The 20,490-nt window shown below is 44.2% G+C and overlaps 3 long non-coding RNA genes across 10 annotated transcripts; all 3 read right to left on the bottom strand.

Annotated features, from left to right (window-relative positions):
* Window positions 1-6,883: 6,883 nt before the first annotated feature.
* Window positions 6,884-9,294, bottom strand: LOC139832781 (uncharacterized). Of its 2 annotated transcripts, none has more exons than XR_011747207.1 (5): window positions 9,179-9,294; window positions 8,003-8,160; window positions 7,820-7,910; window positions 7,313-7,740; window positions 6,884-7,231 (listed from the first exon to the last, which is right to left on the bottom strand). It is a non-coding gene; the product is annotated as an uncharacterized lncRNA (long non-coding RNA). The 2 variants fall into 2 exon arrangements; XR_011747208.1 differs by having other exon boundaries at window positions 6,885-7,231; window positions 7,860-7,910.
* Window positions 9,295-9,306: 12 nt separating this feature from the next.
* LOC127319519 (uncharacterized) lies at window positions 9,307-14,090 on the bottom strand. Of its 7 annotated transcripts, none has more exons than XR_011747203.1 (10): window positions 13,425-14,089; window positions 13,132-13,333; window positions 12,912-12,954; window positions 12,494-12,808; window positions 12,039-12,227; window positions 11,866-11,929; window positions 11,374-11,747; window positions 10,171-10,337; window positions 9,890-9,956; window positions 9,307-9,431 (listed from the first exon to the last, which is right to left on the bottom strand). It is a non-coding gene; the product is annotated as an uncharacterized lncRNA (long non-coding RNA). The 7 variants fall into 7 exon arrangements; XR_011747206.1 differs by having other exon boundaries at window positions 12,126-12,227; XR_011747201.1 differs by having other exon boundaries at window positions 11,374-11,455; window positions 11,606-11,929; window positions 13,425-14,086.
* Window positions 14,091-14,518: 428 nt separating this feature from the next.
* LOC139832023 (uncharacterized) lies at window positions 14,519-17,621 on the bottom strand. Its single transcript, XR_011746513.1, has 3 exons — window positions 15,222-17,621; window positions 15,055-15,136; window positions 14,519-14,835 (listed from the first exon to the last, which is right to left on the bottom strand). It is a non-coding gene; the product is annotated as an uncharacterized lncRNA (long non-coding RNA).
* Window positions 17,622-20,490: the final 2,869 nt, after the last annotated feature.

The raw sequence follows: 20,490 nt of genomic DNA, 5'->3' as shown, positions 1-20,490 counted from the left end.
GCACTATTGCTCCAGGGAGAAGAAATGCCCTGTGCGTTCCATATGGGCCACGGGCCAGAAAAGCCATGTTATTTGGTAGCCTGCGAAGCCATATTATGCACCGGAGAGAGAAGACAACCCCCATTATTTGGTTGCTCACATGCTTTTCCTAGCCTGACCAATGTGGCAACATGGTAACCTTACCTCACCGGTCACACGCATCGGCATTTCACCGATCACGAAGCAAGCCACCACCATGCCACCGCCGTTCACGCCGATTACAAGCATCACCATGTCGCCAACCACGAAGACGAACACCATCATGAAACCGCCATTCGCGCCTATCGCAAGCATCACCATGTCGCCGACCATGAAGCAGAATACCACCATGACACCGCTGGTCACAAGCATCACCACGTCGCCGACCACGAAGACGAACACCACCATGACACCGCTGGTCACGCCGGTTACAAGCATCACCACGCCGCTGACCACAAAGATGAATGCCACCAAGACACCGCCGATCACGTCGGTCACAAGCATCACCACGTCGCCGACAACAAAGACGAACACCACCATGGCACCACCGTTCACAAGCAGCATCATATCGCCGACCATGAAGATGAATACCACCATGACACCGCCATTCACACCGGTCACAAGCATCACCACATCGCCGATCACGAATACGAATGCCACCATGACATCGTCGGTCATAAGTATCACCACGTCGCCGACCACGAAGACGAACATCACCATGCCGCCACCACCATGGATTATCACCTCTCACTTCCTGCCTATCATCACCATGTCACCATCCATGAAGATGGAAAGTGAGAAGTTGAGCAAGAGTACTCCAAAATATACTCACACGTATGTACGAATTACAGTATACTAGCGAGTCATTTATCTATCGCTGTATGTCCATCGAAACAAAAACCTTTCAACACGAGAGTCATGCGGAATGGTGAGGCGAACCTACTCCTCAAAGGAAATTTAAAACGGTTGAGCGTGCGTGATGAATTTGGCAAAATTCGCTCAAAACTTCATACATGAAATTGACGATTTATGACAACCGATTGTCGGAATTGAGTCATATCATCGACAGACAGTTTTTTGTACAACTAATTTTGATTCAAAATATGGTTGTGTTGATTTGAAGAGAGTGTGTGTGGAGTAGTTTAAGGAGAGTGAGCCTAACCCACTCCACCTGAAGAGGTTGCATCAGCAGACGAGTGAAAGAGAACGGGACAGACTCGGTAGAAACATCCGATTCGAGCGTTGTTTCAGGTCTCACCCGAGGGTGATTTGAGAATCATGTGATAGAACAACGGGTAGGAGCTTAGGCAACCAAACTAGCTAAAAATTGGTGGGGCATGCCAGCAAGGCGTATTCACGCTAGCAAAGAGGCCCTAGGTCTTTCGGAACCACCCCATGTTAGGGCTTGTTTGGTACTAGAGTGTTTAATGGGATTAGTGGGGATAATACTCTAGAGTATTAGGTGAAACTGCTACCATCACCCAATCCCCACTAATCCCTACAAAACCTCATCCCTAATCTCCACTCCTGGTCTCGGTGGATTGGGACTTGTTACACCCAGACGCATTCCTGCAAGCATTGTCGTCTTCATTGTCCGATCACGCCCCTATCCACCTTGGGCTTAGTGCGGCGTTTAGGCCCAAACGGAGGTTCAAATTTGAGGCCTTTTGGCTCAAGTTGGAGGGTTTTGATGAGGCACTCCAGGAGGCTTGGAGATGTGACCCTAGGATAGTCAATCCTTTCAAGCGTTTGGATGCTTTATTCCATAATTCGGTGGAGTTCTTACAATCATGGGGACAAAGGAGGGTTAGCAATGTCAAACTAAAGATCGCCATGGCAAATACTTTGATCCTGAGATTTGATGTGGCGCAAGAGGCAAGAGCGTTGTCACCGGCAGAGGCTTGGACGAGGAAGATGCTCAAGCAATCGGTCCTAGGGTTGGCATCCCTCGAGCGAACGATTTCTAGGCAAAGATATAGATTGAGATGGCTTAAGGAGGGAGACACCAACTCCAAGCCGTTCCATGTGGTTGCTAATGGGATAAGGATGAAAAATTACATTGCGGCGATCAGGGTGGGTGAGACGCTAGTAACGGATCAAGAGTGCAAGAATGAGGTCTTTACGGAGGCATACATGGATCTACTGGGAGTCATTCATAATAGAGAGCATGGCATTGAGCTTGAGACCCTGGACATTCCCACCAAGGATTTTCATGAGCTAGAGCGCTTGTTTTCGGTGGAGGAATTTTGGAACACCATTAGGGAGTTGCCTTCGGATAGAGCACCGGGGCCGAATGGTTTCACAAGTGCTTTTTACCAGCGAGCCTGCCCGGTGATAAAGCACGACATCATGGCCGGCCTTTTGAAGCTTGGAGTGGGAGATGGGAGAGGGTTTGGAAGATTGGACCGAGCGCTGATCACTTTGATCCCCAGGAGACATGACGCGATGGAGATTAAGGACTTTAGACCTATTAGTCTGGTCCATAGCTTCTCGAAGCTATTCTCCAAGCTGTTGGCTAATCGGCTTAGAGGGAGATTGGGAGAGCTTGTTAGTATGCATCAATCGGCGTTCTTTAAGAAGAGGAGCTTGCATGATAACTTTGTGCTTGTGCGACAAGTGGCCAGGAAGATAAACTCTAGGAGGAATACTGGAGTCTTACTCAAACTCGACTTGGCACGAGCTTTCGACTCTCTATATTGGAGTTTCATTTTTTGAGGTGTTGAGGAGAATGGGGTTTGGAGAGAGGTTCCTTAAGTGGATAGCGGTGCTCCTATACACAGCGAACACGAGAGTGCTGGTAAACGGGGTGCCAGGAGGGCGCATAGTACATGCAAGGGGGCTGAGATAGGGGGACCCTACTTCGCCCATGCTATTTGTGGCAGCGATGGAGGTTTTGTCGGCTGCCATAAAGAAGGCGGTGGAGGGAGACATGTTCTCCTACCTGGCGGGCATTTTGCCGCTACAGAGAATATCCATTTATGTGGATGATGTGGTACTCTTCTTCAAACTGGAGAGACGAGAGGTGTGGGCGATTAAGCACATCCTACAAATCATTGGAGAGGCGTCTGGACTCAAGGTCAACTTCAAAAAAACCACGGAGACGCTCATTAGAGGGAGCATAGAGCAAGAGGAGGAGATTGATGCAATCCTGGGATGTGAGTTGGCCTAGTTCCCCATAAAATATCTAGGGCTGCAGTTAGCCCTAAGACCCCTTACAAAGGCGGATTGGTAACCTCTGCTGGACCAAGTTATCAAGTGCGTGCTGGCATGGCAAAGAGGACTCATCAAGAAGGAAGGGAGACTGGTCCTGATCAACTCTGTGGTCTCGGCAAGGGCGGTGCACCAATTGGTGGTTGCGGAGGCCCCACTGTGGTTATCAGAGGGCATAAATAGATGGATGCGCGCCTTCTTCTGGACGGGGAAAGATAGAGTGAACGGGGGCCAGTGTTTGGTGTCTTGGAAGAATATATGTAAACCCAAGGAGGTGGGAGGGCTAGGCATAAAGTGCCTCTAGTTACAGGGACTTGCCATGCATGTGAGATGGTACTGGTTGAGACGCACAGACCCCGATAGACCTTGGCAAGGTTTGTCGGGTCTACTCGATAAGGAGGCAGAAGAGGTTTTCAGGAGTCTGTCGAGCTTTAGTATAAGAGATGTCCGCAAAACCCTATTCTGGCGCGACCATTGGATCAATGGTTTCACGGCAGAGGAGTTGGTACCGGAGGTGAACGCCAAAGTTCCAATGAGCGCAAAAATACCAGAACGGCGGCGGAGGCCATGGAGAACAATCAGTGGCTCAATGACATCACAGAGGAGCTCAGTGGAGGGAAGAGTCCAGTGCATTAGGTTATGGGAGGCGGTGGACACAGTTCCAACTGATGCCACTAGGCCGGACCTAATTAGGTGGAAAGGCTCGGCTACAGGAACTACTCCTCCAAAAGTACATACGAGATGCTATGCAAGGGGAATACGAGTTGGAGTATGAGCTCACCTGTATGGAATTCCTTTGCCCCTGCAAAATTCAAAATCTTCGCATGGCTAGCATTGAAATACAGGATTTGGACCTCAGATTGGAGAGCGAGGCATGGCCTCCAAGAGCACCCCGACACATGCTATACATGCCTACAAGAGGAGGATACGGTGGATCACATCCTCACTCAGTGCCCATATGCAAGGCAGGTCTGGTTCGATGTGCTACGCAGCGCTGGCCTGAACATACAGGAGCCGGGACTGGACGCTAACTTGGAGAGATGGTGGACTGAGGTGAGGAAGAGAGTGAGGAAGCTAGACAGTAAGAGGTTCGACTATATGGTCATCATAACGGCATGGACACTATGGAAGCAAAGGAATGCGAAGGTGTTCGGCAATGCGCGAGAGCAGCAGGACCCACACAGATATTGGCGGCCATCAAGGAGGAGTTTCATCTGTGGGAGCTAGTTAGGAGAAGAGGGAGCTCACGCGAGAGTAGGCTTTAGTATGAGGGAGGTATAGAAGAAAAGTGTGAGTGGGCGTGAGCACTGATGTATGTATCAGTTGCTTCTCTTGTACATTATGCTTCTACTTTTATAAAGATAAGGCATGCTTTGCGCGTGCTCTCGAAAAAAAAATCTCCACTCCCAAAAACTGCCATTTGGATTTGGTTAGCAGGGATTGGTGCAAAGATTGATGCACAACGTCAATGGAAATAAAATAAACAAACATAAGCAAAGATTCAGATTTTATGTCATAGGCCACACGAGCAATTGTACACTCAGACATATTTGATTTTCAGTATACGTTAAAATTGACACTACGGCACGAAGGAATACATAAGCTAGATCAAATCATAAACAGTTTTCAAATAAATCATAGACCACTATGGACTTGAACTCTGAACATGGCAACATACTTGATGTTGAGCATACATTAAAATTGGCAAGCCACACCAACAAACAAACTCTGAAGCTTCATGGATCTTGAATTACAAAATTACTCATAGAAGCCAATCGGTACAACATGCATCAACAGATCTGAAGTCAAATTACAGCCTGAAGAAGACCGGTAGAACATGCATCCGCAGATCTGAAATATGCAACCGATAAATCATAAATATAGGATAATCATATTTCTATTTGATGACAATACTGGGAAGATGGTACATAAATAAGCAACAACTAGAAAAAAAGGCCATGACTCATGAAAGCATGCTACAAATGTTCGGTTAATTTGTAATTTTTAAGTTATCAGATTAAGCCATTATTATCAATCCATGGTGTATGAAATGGAAGAATTTCTGCTAATATAAACCACTTCGGTCTATATGCTATTGCCCTATAATATATTGCAGCACATGTATTGTTTTACATGAAAATACTGGGCAGTAGCCGTTCACAAATAGCAACTTACAGGTTATCAGTGCACACTCCAATGTACTACTCGTGGAATTTATTCAAGCAGGTGAGGATGATGCTCAATGTACCCCACTTCTTCCATGACCATATATCCTTAGTTTACAGTTTCATTGACTAGTTGAGCATGGCAAGAAACAAAAGCAATTTATACCTAAGCTGTGCACCATGGTCACCTGCCAGTCCAAGTTCATTTCTTGACATATTCTAGCAAGATTGTTTATTAAAGAATGAGCGCTATCCGTTATACAGAAGTTATGTTTAGAATTGCCTTGTTGAGTACAAGGGAACCTATCAAGTCCAGACTAGTGCGATTAAAAGGAGTAAACAAGCTATTTAGAAAAGTTCAGAAATTTTCCGAATCTTGCAGACTTTTTTTTATCACATGCAAGTTCCATGTCTCCAATTTTCACTAAATCTGAAGTAGTAGTCAAAAAAATACCAAGCTTAACAAATAAATAATCATTCTATTGTAGAAGTGCCACTGACTTGCAATCAGTGGTCTTACACGATAGCACGTTAGCTAGCTAACATTTTTACGGCGTCCATTGTACTTCGGACATTTGTGTACACTCGTGTTAGCTAATATGTATGCCTTACATTGTAAGGTCAGAGCAAATAGGAACCAAGTAGCTATATGTCAGCATGTTAGATTATACTAGCAAACTTTGGCGCGCCGGCACGCCGCGCCTATAGAGTTAACATGAAAGGCTGATCGATTGTACTAACATACCCTTGTAAGAATGGTGTACATGCATCTGAGATGATTCTATACAAAGTTGTTGGTCAAACGTGGTTTAAGCTTAACATCTTTTGTTTGGTGTAGCCTGCATTGTCTATCTTGGAATTCTTACATAATGAAGTGCACTGACGTGGCAGTTTATCTAAGAATAGTACTTCCTGCATACTCTCCTCAACCGTGTTCAATGTATTGTCTCCATAATATGTCACTAGATGACCCGGTGCGCCCCGGCGCACAGGCAAAAGCGAGGCAGATATAGTAACCATAAGTTTTAATCGGTTGATATTTATTTAGTTGTCTAAGAATTTAGTAGGTCTCTCGGAGGCTCCGAGCTCTTAAATCTATATAAGCATCGTTTTTAACCTTTCAAGTAATAATATATAAAGATAATATAACGATAATATATGTATAACGCAACAATAATTTTTTTTATCCAACCATTTGTTTTTTTTACAACAGAGATTAGAAATAAATTTGTACAATACATCATCATGTATTTTTTTTTCTGGGTGCTATCAACAGACTCAATAAGTACATATGAAGTAGTGTTATTTAGTTCAATATAACAATACACGAGGATCATCACTAAGAAACAGAGAGCAAATGGGTAAGGTTAAATAATGTAGGTTTCAGCCTCGTATGGAAATTTAGGCATTTAGCTGATGTTCAATGATATTGTCCATGCATTATACGCAAATATAACCAAATATAGTCTCATTTTTCTTGTATCCGTGGTCTAGCTAATGGAAACCTTGTATGTACATTATACACAGATATAACCAAATTTAGCTAATGAAAACCTTGTATGTACAGTATACGCAAATATAGCCAATGCATATTTCTTGTATCCGTGTGTATGGACCAAACTGCCAGCCCTGTGTAAACCCACCTCGACCGATTTGCCTCCACCTTTTCCACACGAACTCCACTTTCGTCATAAATCAAGAAACTTTCTAGGTTTAGCTCCAAAATACGGCCGCACTCGCAGCCGATGTGTGTTTTCTGCCAATCCAGATGTCATCGCGTCCGACATGGCGCCAGCGGCTCCCATAAAACAGAAGGAGGTGAAGGTTCTTACACCAACCTAGATCAGACGGCAAAAGATGAACAAGAAGAGCAGTAAGAAGAGTGGGGCGGTGATCAATCATCAAAAGCAGGGTCCAACCTTCGCTTAGGAGACTGGCGACGCTAGTGAGGTACAATCAATTCTCCAGGGTTAGTTCGTGATGCTTCTTTTCCATCTTGTCTTCCCTTGAAAGAATCATTAAGCCGAGATACCACAACAAAAATAGACCGGGGACTTCCTTTTATGCATAATCACATATTTAACTTCTTTTTAAACGGGAAAGCCCCATCCTCTGCATCAATGAACCTTTATTAAATACATATTTAACTTGTATATTATCGAAAAGTCTTATTATGTCCTACTACCCTAATATCAATTCTTTGAATAACCAAATGGCAAGAAAATGCTGGCAATATCTAATAGCCAGATTGTACTACTACACAACAATTACATTACTCATCAAGTAATTACTGTACACAACATGGACCACTGCAACCATGTGTTGATATCCCTTATAGATTGTATCTCTGCAAAGAGTATGTACAAAGAAGATGACGAATTAGCAAATTTTGAAGCTGACAGAATCAGATCTCTCCATGTACATACCAATTACTCAACAGGAAAAACACTAAGCGTGCCTTCAGACCTGGCTGGACCTGGCTGAATGTACTACATCCACTTCCGAATAGTATCTAGTCTAGAAATATAAAGCTGGCTTTCAGGACCAAGCAAGCACAAAGCAAACGAAATAAAATTCGTGGAGGGTACAATGCATCTGAATTTAATTACCTTCTCATCCTAACTGAATATGAGAGGAACACTGAACTGCTGCCGCGGCCATGTCACCCAGCAGCTAGCAAGCTGCCAATGCCCGACACCCATGAAATAAAATTGAAAGTAGAGTATATAAATGCAGTCAAATGCCTTGTCAATGCAGCTTTGCAAATCTGAAATATCAGAAGATTGACGGTATTAGCAATTCACATTTTTTCTACTCCAGAAGCCATAACGTATGAACATAAATAACCATTGAATGGATCAACATTGGATGCTTTTTCTACATCACAAAACATTTTTATATTGATTAAAAATAAATATATAGAGGACATAGGTAAATATTCTGAACACTTGAAGCCTCCACTGCAACCAAAAATGATTTCAGATTAGAAGAAAACCTAGTCAAATAAATATCAGTAAGAAAGAAGCGCTTTTGGAATAGTATAATCATAAACATGACATTCCACAATACACTCTATGGACCTGTGGTCACCTGATTTCTTCCCGAGTCCAACAAAACTCTTCCATTAGTTCACATAAACATATATATGAACTAATTGATATCATCTCACATTTTATGTCTATGGAATTCACAGCTTCATCTTTCTATAGTGTAAGAATATATATCCAACTAAAGGTTGTCAACAATTTCCACTCAATATTGACAGACCAACCTAGGATTGACACACCAACCAAGTATAACCAAATTCATGATTGACACACCAACCAAGGTGCAGATCAGTCTGTATCAAGGACCATTCTGCGTTTTTACCGATTAGCTGCAGCGTGAGCCGGACTAAGGATTGGCAACCTAGGATTTTTTCCCTTGCAAACAAGCAGAACACATGCAACACCACGCACGCCTCTCATGCTCCTTCATTTCAGTGAGATGGTTACCCAAGAAGAACCATAAATTCATTGAAACTTGTTACTACAAGGAGCAGATGGTCCATGCCGTTTGGCTATCACACCACCACGGGCACACACCTACCCTATCTACTCGCAGGTGACTCAATGCCATAGCACCGCTAGCCCGGCTCGATCACCAAAATATTCAATATTTCATACTCTTTTGGAAATAATAAACGTTCTATAGCAAATTTCAGCCCACTACTGGATGGAGCAACGGAACCAAATGCAGAATAAATTTAAGTACACAAAAGAAATGGGGATAGACTCAAGATTTACCTGTCCAATTCCTCTTGATCAGCTAAGCCGGCCACTGTATACCAACTTCTGTAATTGTGCATCAACCAAATTAACATGCTCCTTCCTAATGTCCAACGAATATCGCAGAATCGGTAGGCTACCAAATAGGCAACTACTTCACAGAGAGAGATTCTCTTTACAGTGAGCATCTTAAAGTCAAAGACTTATGGTTTAGAGTACAGTTCTAAATCATCCAATTAAGTCACAAAGGTCAACTGAAGGTACTACAAGCCTGCAAGTAAGAAGGTCAACTTTTAAGCAAATAGAATACTCCCTACATTCCATTTTATGAATCCAGTGGTATAATATAGGAGCAGCTGCAACCATTATGTGGTAAAACCTGATGCTAGGCAAATATTTCCATATCAAAGTATTATGTGGTAATACAGAGGCATTATATCTTAATAATGGAAGCTTCAGTTATACATAGGTGTTCCAATAAATCTCAAACAAGGAAACAAAATGCATAGTCTGTGGAGTCCTAGAATTGGATCACGAGGTCCTGATAAAACTAATGATGAAAGAGATGATTTGTTCGCTAAAACAATTGCAGAATAAATGATCAATCACTAATCTAGCAAGCAGAAAAGCAAAGAAGGAAACGAACTTGATGGTACTGGCCTCATGCCGTCAAGGCAAGTGTGCTCGACTTGACACAATGATATAATGGATAAATGTTTCCACCATTACCTATGATCTGAAGTACTGTTCTCAATGGCGCCTCGCCTGCTTCTCTCAAAGATGTGCTGGCCCTCTTCTATCCACAGAAAAAACAGAGCAACCAACAAGCATTAATAGATGTACGATCAATTAAACAAACTAAAAAGTTAAGACTTCCCAAATGAATTGGAAAATGCGGCTATTTCAGAACAGTTGCCCCTGTTTTGCACCTTCTTCTATCCATACAACGTACTATAGTCATGAAAAGAGAATCCAATGGATGCGAAGACCGAGGTTTAAAGGGGCCAAACCTGTTGTCGCCAGCGCCGTGCGGTCCAAAGCTACAGCAGCCGCTCCTTGCTGTTCTTCGACTCGCCGTTGGTGCCTAGTGCAGCAATCCAGGGCATTCTGATGCCATATTCCTCTCTTGCTGGCTAGCACATGGCGGTGCGGGGCGCTCCCCATGGCAAGATGACACCTGGAGGAGATGCAATCAGTGTGTATTCAGGGCGCTCACGGTAAAAGACAGTTTTCGCAGTATAGTCTGTTGACCATGTTTAGTAGAACAAAAAATCAATTAAAAGTTGCTAGTGCTTGTAATTTCCTGTACTCCCATTTGAACAATAAAGTCTTCAGCTGGAAAATTGCACATCCTTGACCTCGCTTAATGCAAGCAATTCATCAATTACCACAAGCATTAGAAATGGAAGACATAATTCAATCACTGCAATAAAATAACGAAACATTGGTTTCCTATAATCAAAGGAAGTGGGTATTCACGATTGGTACTCACGCGTTCACAGAGGTAAGCATGCCAATTCGATTATCTCCACAGGAAAAAGCAACCTTCAGATTTCCGTAAAGAATTTCCTATCCACAATTTTCTAGAACAACTAATTCAATCAATGGCTATGCCTACACAACTTAATATTTTATTGTTCCACCCAACCAGACAGGGACTATGAAATAAATCCAATTCAAGGCAGTGCTATGTTGTCACCATATTGTGCGATTCTGAGATGTAAAAAAGAGAATCGATCGACTATGCATATGGATTGCAAGAGATCGAAAATAGCAGTATGGCAATCAATGAAATGACAAAAGAAATTGTGTAATTGTAGTGATTTATACATGATGAATCAGATCCACGGATGATACAATGACTTTCTATGAGCACTGAATATTGAGCTAACAATCATATATCACTTCACAAATAATAGAAAGCATAGCCTGTCAGTAAACGTATATTCTATCCATCTATAAGCACCGAAACTTCTCTAACCAATTGTAATTATAAACAACTCTCTTGATCAATAGAAATTACACATAGGAAAATCAAAGCAAGTAACTGAAAATTGGAATATTTGTGTTCTTATCAGTAACCAGTGCTTTAAAATATTGCCATTATCTTCTTGCCACAAAGATATCACAGTCCAGTAATTAGCAATAGGAGTAAATATACACTATCAATTATTAATAGCAAGAAAAAAGGCTGACACCAATGATTGTTATACCAAAAAGATGTGCATCATATTAATGTCCACAGTGGCTGGAATGAATTGATCTACCATGCTATGGCGACTCGGAGAAACCATGCTTGCATCATATAAAGAGAAACGAATCAGAAAGCAAAAAATAGAAGCTTGCATCATATAAAAAGAAACAAAAGCAAGCTTGCATCATAAATTAATGTCCACAGTGGCTGGAACGCTAAGCAATTGACATCAGTACACAAGCACCACGTACAAATTTGCACCACTCATAAATCCGTGTGCTAGAAATTTGCTACATCGTCGGCAGAATCTCGCCCAATAAAACTGTCTGTGTGTCGATAAACATGCAGAGAGATGCCCGGCAAACATGTGCCATTCAGTGTCAAGTCATTATACTGGATGTCATAGTAAAAAATGTTAAAAGGGAAAGTGGAAGCATTAGAATATGAGCATTGACCACAAAAATAGGGCTGGCTTATTTTCATGCACCCCAACTTTAGACTAATTCCATACCTTCTCCCTTGCAGTTCAAGGACGAACAGACTGCACAACCTCAGCTGTACATCCTCCCGACAGACTGCAAAAGTGCAAATAAACATTCAGTTACAAAAGCTTAAATCAAGACTGCACAATATGTCCATAAAGAAAAAGCATGGTCAAAGGTTTCTTGGGAAGCTTTAATTCACCTATCCAACAGTAAGAGCAATCGAATGCCTGAAAGTATCACACCCCTCATCGCTATCATACATAAGGAACTTAAATCACACCCACACCTTTCAGTGGCCTCTACACATCCAAGAGTATCCCATTCACTTGAGCTACCAAATAGTTAGCTGCTGACCCACTTGATATCCCCATAGGAATGTCACTTTATCCTGAATGAAATTGCAGAAAAACATCATTACAAGTTGAAATGTGTAAAGCAAATGATTGTAAATGCACTTGATTTATTCATTCCCAGAAAACATCATTACAATGCACTTGATTTTTTTATTCCCAAAAAGGGTATACTGCAGAAAATAGTAGATCATATGATCTTGGTGTCATCCTATACAAACACAGAAAAATTGACAACCTCATCTCAGTATTGCACAACATGGTAATGATCATCTAATCCATTGCAAGTTAAAAACAAATTTACCTGGGAGTGTGCCTGTTGTACAGTTGACAAATGGAGTAGAGAACGGGGAGGAGTGGCGGTAGGCTTGTGACCATCACCGCTTGAGCCAAGCAATATCCCGCCGTTCCACCGGTGAAGATGACCAGAACAGGGAGGGGTCGATGGCCCCGGCAGGTGGCGGAGGACAAACTTCCTGAGGCGACGCAGCGCCCCGGCGACTCTACTGGCGCGCCGCCACCCTTCTCTGAAACCCTAAACACCCCACTCTAGGAAGCATGTTTTGAGATTCTCACGGACTCAATGCATGCTCCCAGTAACAGATCCAAATTGATTAACCTAAAATGTAAACATAATACACAGTTCTTTAGCAGACAAAGAATTGGCTACAACAAATGTCATGTATGTCCAGCGGAATTGAGAGAAGAATTACTTGACTTACTGTGATAAAAGGCTGATGAACTCGGCATCCCATTCTAGCAACACTGCAAAATTCATAGCAAGTATGCAAGCATTAGCACCGAATTTAGAGCATATGAATCTGAACGATAAGCTGAAGCACCTATAAGTAGCTGGCTCTTGTAGAGTTCTCACGAAGCCAAAGAATTAAGAAATTGAAAGGCTGGAGGCTAGTGAAAAAACTGTGGAGGTTCGTGAGGAACCTGCTGCTCTGCCTCCCAACACTGGAGGCCTCCAGCTCGCTCCATCGCGAGACGCCGGAGATGGAGTTGGGCGCGCGACCAGATGTGACGGGGAAGCGAGAACCGAGCTCCAAGCAGCAAGCCCACAAAGAGGGGCCAGGCGGAGGTGACCGCAAGAACGAGCGGCAAGGGTCCAGTGACGAGTGCCCCACTGCCTCCACGACTGGGAAGACAGGCGTTGGGAGGCCATGAGTGGAGATGGAGCTCAACTTTGGGGATAATGGAAGAAACACGGGAAAGAGAGATGAGGATACCCGTGGTAGTAGCGGCGGTGGGAGCACAGCAGCGAAGGGAGGAGGCACGCCGGCGTCACTCCGGATGTTGGCCGTCGGCGCCCTTCCGACCCCTTCGGGTCCTCCTCACCCGCATCCTCTTCCAACCAGGAAGAGCACGGCCGGCCGGCTCTGGCCAAGCCATCTCGTCCTGCGAGGTCGTGGGTGCCTGGGAGGAGACGAGCATCCAGCCGCCACCGCTCGTGTGCTCCCTGCCGTCGCTTCGCCGGAAGGAGACGTCGAGGGCGGAGGAAGAGGAGAGGACGGGAACGAGGAGAGTAGTGGGCGTCGCCGCCGCCCACCTCCGTGCGCGCCCCTGCCGCACCTCCTCTGACCCACGAACGCGGTAGTCCCTGTCGGCTCCATCCAGGGATTGGCGGCGCCCCAGTGGCCTCCTCTGCTTGGGAGTGTCATCTCCGGTCTCACGTGGGGTTGGAGCATGGCCGGCCTGCAACCTCCACGGCGTCGCCTCCAAATCCCGCCATCCATGAGCCGCGCGGCCGCTGCCAGGGTGCACCACGACTCGATCTGGTTTTCACCGCAGGTGAGAGGAGACGGTGCTGGGCTCTAGGACGGGGGGATTGGCTGCTTGCTTTTCTCGATCTAGGGTTTCACCGTGGACGCGAAAAAAGGTGACACGAAACGAGCAGCGTCGCAGTCTCCAGCAGTCGGCCCCCGCACGTAGCTGGCCCCATGTGTCACTGACTTAGTCGGAAACTGAATAAGTAAGAAAAATATTCAACGATCGAACGGCTGTGATGAAAAGTGGGACTTGAGATTTACTGTTGCAACCTGATTGAACGACCCAGATTCGTTTGCCCCTTCAGACCCCCTGGTTGAGAGGGTAGTCTTTGAACATTTATAGAAGTAATTGGTGGGTGTAGGTCGTCCACCTCTTGCCGTGTTATTGGCTAGAGAAAGACAACCGATTGTACTACTACAGTGTTGAGTACTCCAGTTGCTCCACGGGTGATTATGCCCTAAATTCTCAGGAGTGGTATATCCAACATCATACTGTTTTATTGGTGAATATAAATAGGGCTTATATATTACTATAAGATAGATTGATAGTTTGCAGAAAAGAGGAATCCAAGTTCACAATATATGACACACAAAACATTGCAATCTACAGAAACTATTCCGACTTCATGATTTGACATGTAGAGTAGTTTGTAGAGTTGGTACATAATGTTATTTTCAACGGATATGTGAATATATTCATGGAGATGGAAGCCAATTTATGTAGTGTTTCTTAGCAGTCTCTTAGTGATAATGTCTGAAACTGCACAGCTTTGGTGGTTGCCATCACCAGTTCAGTGTATTGCCAATACTCAACCAGTAGAGCTCTCTCCCCGCGAAAAGAAATCTGACAGAGCTGGAGATATCTTCAAGCCTGTATGCAGGAAAAGTTACAGCCTAAATTTGAATATGTTACTGCAAACATGCTTTCTATTTTCTTGGCTGATTTGAAAACAGAGGTACAATGTTGTAATGCTCTTGTGTTTTCATGGAAACGTACTCTTCTAGTAATTTATATGTTGTGTTATCTCTATAACAATGGTATATGATAGACACATGAAGGATGCCTGTACAATCTGAGATAAGTATTTACCGGTGTGGCCAAGAACATTGCTAGAGTTAGCACCATTGCAGTGAAGAGGTGACGTGGAATCCAATTAATATCATGTAAGGCCCTGAGTACAGTTAAGGATAAGATAAAAGTGACAAAAAATACACAGGTTACTTGTTAAATAACATTATAATTATAACGAAATATACCTTGGCTCTGCGCCGTATTTAGGCACCGACACTTATTAGGGCTATTTTATGCATTGTCATGGAGGTAAGGTTTCGTACAACATTCTTTGCATCATAGGGCTAGGTACTACCGGTTGTCACTGAAGATAATTAGTCTTAAATTAAATCATCCAACACACTGAACAAATTGGCAAGCCATGTGCAACTATGAGGATATTAGGACAGCTTGCAATGATATCAAAGTTTAATTCGGACACAACAACAAGAATGATAATATCAGTTGTGTTGCCTCACAGGAGGAAAGCACCTAATGTTGACTACAATTACCAGGCACTTCGAAAGAATGGATGGCTTCACAGCCACATAGAGCCTACCATTTTCCTTGTGGGTGGCTCATACCGAAATTAATTCAGTATAGAGTGATAGAAATCTAGGTTGGTGAGGATTTGAGGTGCATGATACTCCAGTGATTTGTGCGCAAATTATGACATTTAAAGACTGACCATTAAAAAAAACTACCATCCCCAAAATGACAGATAGAAAGGACATGCTATGCTTGTTAGAAGGTAGCTCACCTCATAAGTTAACGCTTGTCTGAAAGAAAAAATAGTTTTCAGCTTGACAAGTTATGAAAAGAGAATCAGACTATGGTGATATAAACTATCCACCACTAAATAGCCAAATTTCACACATTATATATCCATCCAATTTGGTCGATCTGAAGAAAACTAATTTGATGGTAGTACGTGCCCTTCTCTTTTAATCATATTAAGAAAATACACCTAAAATGTGGGATGCAAGTTTTTTGTTAACAAACATAAATATCTACCATTAAACTTCGCTGAAATTAACCTCTACTCTGCTCTAATACATGTTCAACACTGCTAAATGACAATGCATATTTTCAGTAAAAGTATGTAACAGAAGTAGTAACATACCTTCATGACTGATCTTTGAAAGAAATTATACCTCTAATACATGTTCAACACAGGTAAATGATAGTGCATATTGTCTATAAAAATATATAATAGACCAGTGACACACCAAGGATGCTAAAATGAACATGATCAGAATCTTCAGGAGACCAGGGGGCTTTCATACTGAAAGCATCTTTTCTTTGGAACTTCAGCATTCTGATTTGTGTCACACTTTCTGAACCTATTTAACGTTGTGGCCATCTAAATCTTCAACAAAAAAAAATATCCTCACTCAGATACAACAACAACAACCCTGTCTTATCAAAAATAAAAATAGGGGAACTATATACCTATTTGAACCTCAGTGTCTTGGATGGGCACTCATAAATCATCCGTATATCAAAGGTATTTTCTGCAGGAAACTGAGCAGATCAAATTGCACACCTAAGGTAAAATGGGACACCAAAAATGAATTATGTGCTACAGGGTTGACACATTTGACATCCTCTTGTTGTCCAACAAGGGAAATCCGCTCAAGTCCATCTCCTCATGATTGTCCATCCGTAGAGTTCATAAAAGCTCAGCTAGCTATTAGTCAAGCTCCCATGGAAGCATTTCATGTAAGCATGCGGTGCAGAATCAAATAAGTATATTTTTTTTCTAATAATGAAGAAACAGTGCAAACATAAAACCAAATTTTCCGTTGGCTTGAGGCATATGCTAGAAATTACTATTTGTTAATTAATTCGCTTGTGAGTCAGGACACACCTGAACTTCCACTCTCAAATCTACAGGTGGTCCTTCCCATATGTTATTAGCCACATATTTCAGTCCTACATGGAGGCATTTGAGACACCTCGTCCGACCGAAAAATCCATTCCATCCACCTGTTTTATGGTCTCAACCTGCTACTACTTGCACATTAATCTGAATCTTATTCGGCATTATTATTCTCTGTCTAAAAGAAAGGATACACCAAAATGAAGAGTTGACTTCAACACATAGCCGATCTTTACATGAACCACTATATTAAAATTACCCAATATTCTCACAATCATTAATGACAAACTTTGTATCGCGGGCCGGCAGGTCGTTAGTCAACACATCAATTAAGAGATGGAGATGCAATGAATAAGAACATCCTGGTAAAATATACATGCATACAGAATCAATCCATCTATGCCTCAAAAAGATGTTATTTTCTCCTAAAGATGGATAGCCCTCTATATTTTTGTCGCCTCTGAACATTTGTATAAAAACTACTGCACATAAAATCTATGTAGAGATAAAGAAATACCTGCAGGAAGAAGGCACACACCTCCATTTTTTGAGATCCAGTCCATTATGCAGGATGTAGAAGTAAAAGTTTGTTGGAGGCCAGCCAGATTCACAAGTTTGCTAATAGTCCATCGGTTGAATTCCAGCAGTTCACATGAAACAAAATTACCTCTATGCAGAATACTATGAAGAGTGTTAAAACTGACCCTCTCTTCATCTTACCTTCTGAATTCGAGAAAGCAACTTTAATGAATCACCTTCTTAATTAAATGCAGAGACAAACATTTATCTAGCAAGGAAGAACATACCTTAATTTCCTCTTGCAATTGTGGTTGCAATTTTGTAACTGCCTCCAATTAGACCTTCCATGTATATTGTTTTCTGAAAAATTGCAAATTATTATGCACTTATTCATATTGATTACAAGATCAACTCTCCATCCATGATACTAAATTTGAAATGAACTAATTAGAATCCTAAAAGCATGTCTGCTATGCATTAGTAAATAAAGGGAGATATCTTCCTATTAGTAATTATTTCTTGCCTTTTCTATTGCCATGTTCACAATAACTACAGTAGTACATACACCCAAAGTCATCACCCCTGAAAGAGTGAAGATATTGCTAAGATTTTAGAAAAACTGGTTTGAATGATTCAGGAGCTTAAATATAACAATCATGTTGCACATTCTGTTGCCTCTCATATGCATCATATCGCAACCACACTGGGAAGCAGTAGTAAGTAGGCTGAAACATCAAATTTAGCGAAGTACCTTACATGAATAGCCTCCTATTTCCACATTTCTCAATCCTCTCTGGACCGCTCCCAAGACCCAGCTTGTTGACCCCAAGCTCCTGCTGGACTGCAGCCGCTTCTGACAAAATCTAATTGAGTTAGAGCCATAGAGGTCACAGGGAAATATCTTAGAGCATGTCTAACAGGCCCCTTATAACCCGCACACCCCGTAAAATTCCGGCGAGATACGGGGCAGGCGCGGTTTGGGCCGTCTAGCAGGCCCCGTATTCGGGCCGCCCCGTTTCGGCGGAATACGGGGCCCAGGAAATCGGCCCCGTCGCCCCGTACTTATAGTGGGCGCAGGTGCGAGTGAGGGGTTAACCCCTCACTCGCAACCCTAGCTCCGCCGTGCGCCGCCGCCTCCTCCTCCTGCTCCGGCGAGCAATTAGTCGCTCTCCCGCGCCGCATTCCACCCGCCGCCACCTGCATGGACTCCCGCCGCCGTAGTAGAGCCTCGCCGGCGAGCGGATCGAAGCGATCCCGCTCGCCGGACACCGTGGAGGAAGCGTGGCGGCGGCAATGCAAGAAATCCGCCGCCGGCAGCCGTCGCGCGGCCTGCAAGTACGACGGCGCCGCGTACGTCCCGGACAAGCTCATCGACTTCGCGCGGGGCGGGCGCTGGTACAACGAGGATCCGCCGATGAAGCCGATGAGCGGGCCCAAGTTCGACGAGTGACGCGCCGACTGGGAGCGCCGCCGCTGGGCGAAGGAGGCTTGGAGCAGCGGGAGCACCAGCGCTAGAGGAGCTCCGCTCGCCGGCGATGACGAGGAGGCCCCCGACTTGTTGAAGGAGCTACGGCAGTTCCTCAAGGACGACGCCAAGAGGAAGAGGGCGGAGGAGGAAGAGGTGGCGGCGGCCATCGCCGCCGCGAAGTAGGTGGAGTTGCGGGAGGCGGAGGCGGAGGCGGACTCGTACCTAGTCGACCTCCCCGAGTAGGATCGTGCATTCTGGATGTAGAATCGTTGATCCGTATGTATGATCCGTAGTATGATCAATGAAATCGAACTTCCCGGGGTTTTTATTTTTGAAAATACGGGGCGAAATACGGGTTCTGCTAGACGGAATGGCTCTTCCGTTGGCAACTTTTCGATACGGGGCGAAAAAGCAGCGAGATACGGGGCAGAAATATAAGGGGCCTGCTAGACATGCTCTTACAGTACAGGGCGGCGCGGCTGGCTCCCTCGTTACCTCCTGCCCTGTTTGGCACGACTTAAACCACAAACCATTCCTCCTTTCTCCCTCCAAGTCAACCGCCTCCGGCAACCCCTCAACCCCATGCACCACTCCTACAGGCGGCGCCCTTGCCGGCTTGACCCGGAGGCACATCGCTAAGCAACATCAACAAATCAATATAGGGAAAAGAAGGAAACATCAAGCAGACGAAGAACAAAGAAAGCACACATACGTTGGCCGAGCGGACGATAGAGCGAAGTTCGCGATACCACAGTCGTCTAGGAGGCCCGTCGAGAACGCAAGCCGTAAGGAGTCCGTCATGGTCCGACATCCGGCTGCTCGCTTCCACCGCGGCGCACAGTCCAGGCCATACTTGACGGCCTCGATGTGACGGTTCACCTGGCCGTCGTCCGGGAGGAGGGATAGATGCTTCACGTGGGGAGAGGATGGAGATTGGCCAGACGATGTCTGTACTTGGGACTCAGTAGTCAGGAGGAGCGGCGGCCAATGAGGAAAAGAAAGAGAGAAATAGGGGCAAGATCCAAGAGGCACCGAAGGTGGCAGGGGAGGGAAGGTAGCCGAGGGAGGAGGGCTCGATGGGGATACGCCCCCGGTTCTCTCCGGGGAAGACGATGCCCACACGCACGGAGGAAGAAGAGAGGAAGTAGGGGATATGTGACATGGGTTATCGTGTCCCACCGCTTTGACCTAGTTGTCGACCGTGGAGGCATACACGATTCAGACTGGACCCACCACGATCAGAGAATACAGGGTCACGATTGGCAACGTCTACACGATCGGATCACCAGAACAGCCCGACAACAATGTAGTACCAAAGAAAAGAACTCTCCCAAAATTCTTACAGAGCACCAAAGGCCTACATCAAAAAATAAAGTGGCATACAACACATACGTGTTAGCACCAGGTTAATCTCCTGGCCTACCCAAAATTCTCACAAAAAAGATGTTTGTTGCCGGTTAATATAGTAGTTATTGTAGAACCCAAGTTTATCCAGTGATCGACCAAGTAATACCCTGGTACTAATTAATTATAGCATTTCAGACCAAGCCAGGTTAATCAAGAAAAGAAACATCACATGGTAATAACTAAGTTTAGTCAGTACACA

Source organism: Lolium perenne, chromosome 6 (assembly GCF_019359855.2).
Source record: "Lolium perenne isolate Kyuss_39 chromosome 6, Kyuss_2.0, whole genome shotgun sequence".
Taxonomy (NCBI): Eukaryota; Viridiplantae; Streptophyta; class Magnoliopsida; order Poales; family Poaceae; genus Lolium; species Lolium perenne.
The sequence above is the reverse complement of the archived record's forward strand: the minus strand, read 5'-3'. Positions and strand labels throughout refer to the sequence as shown.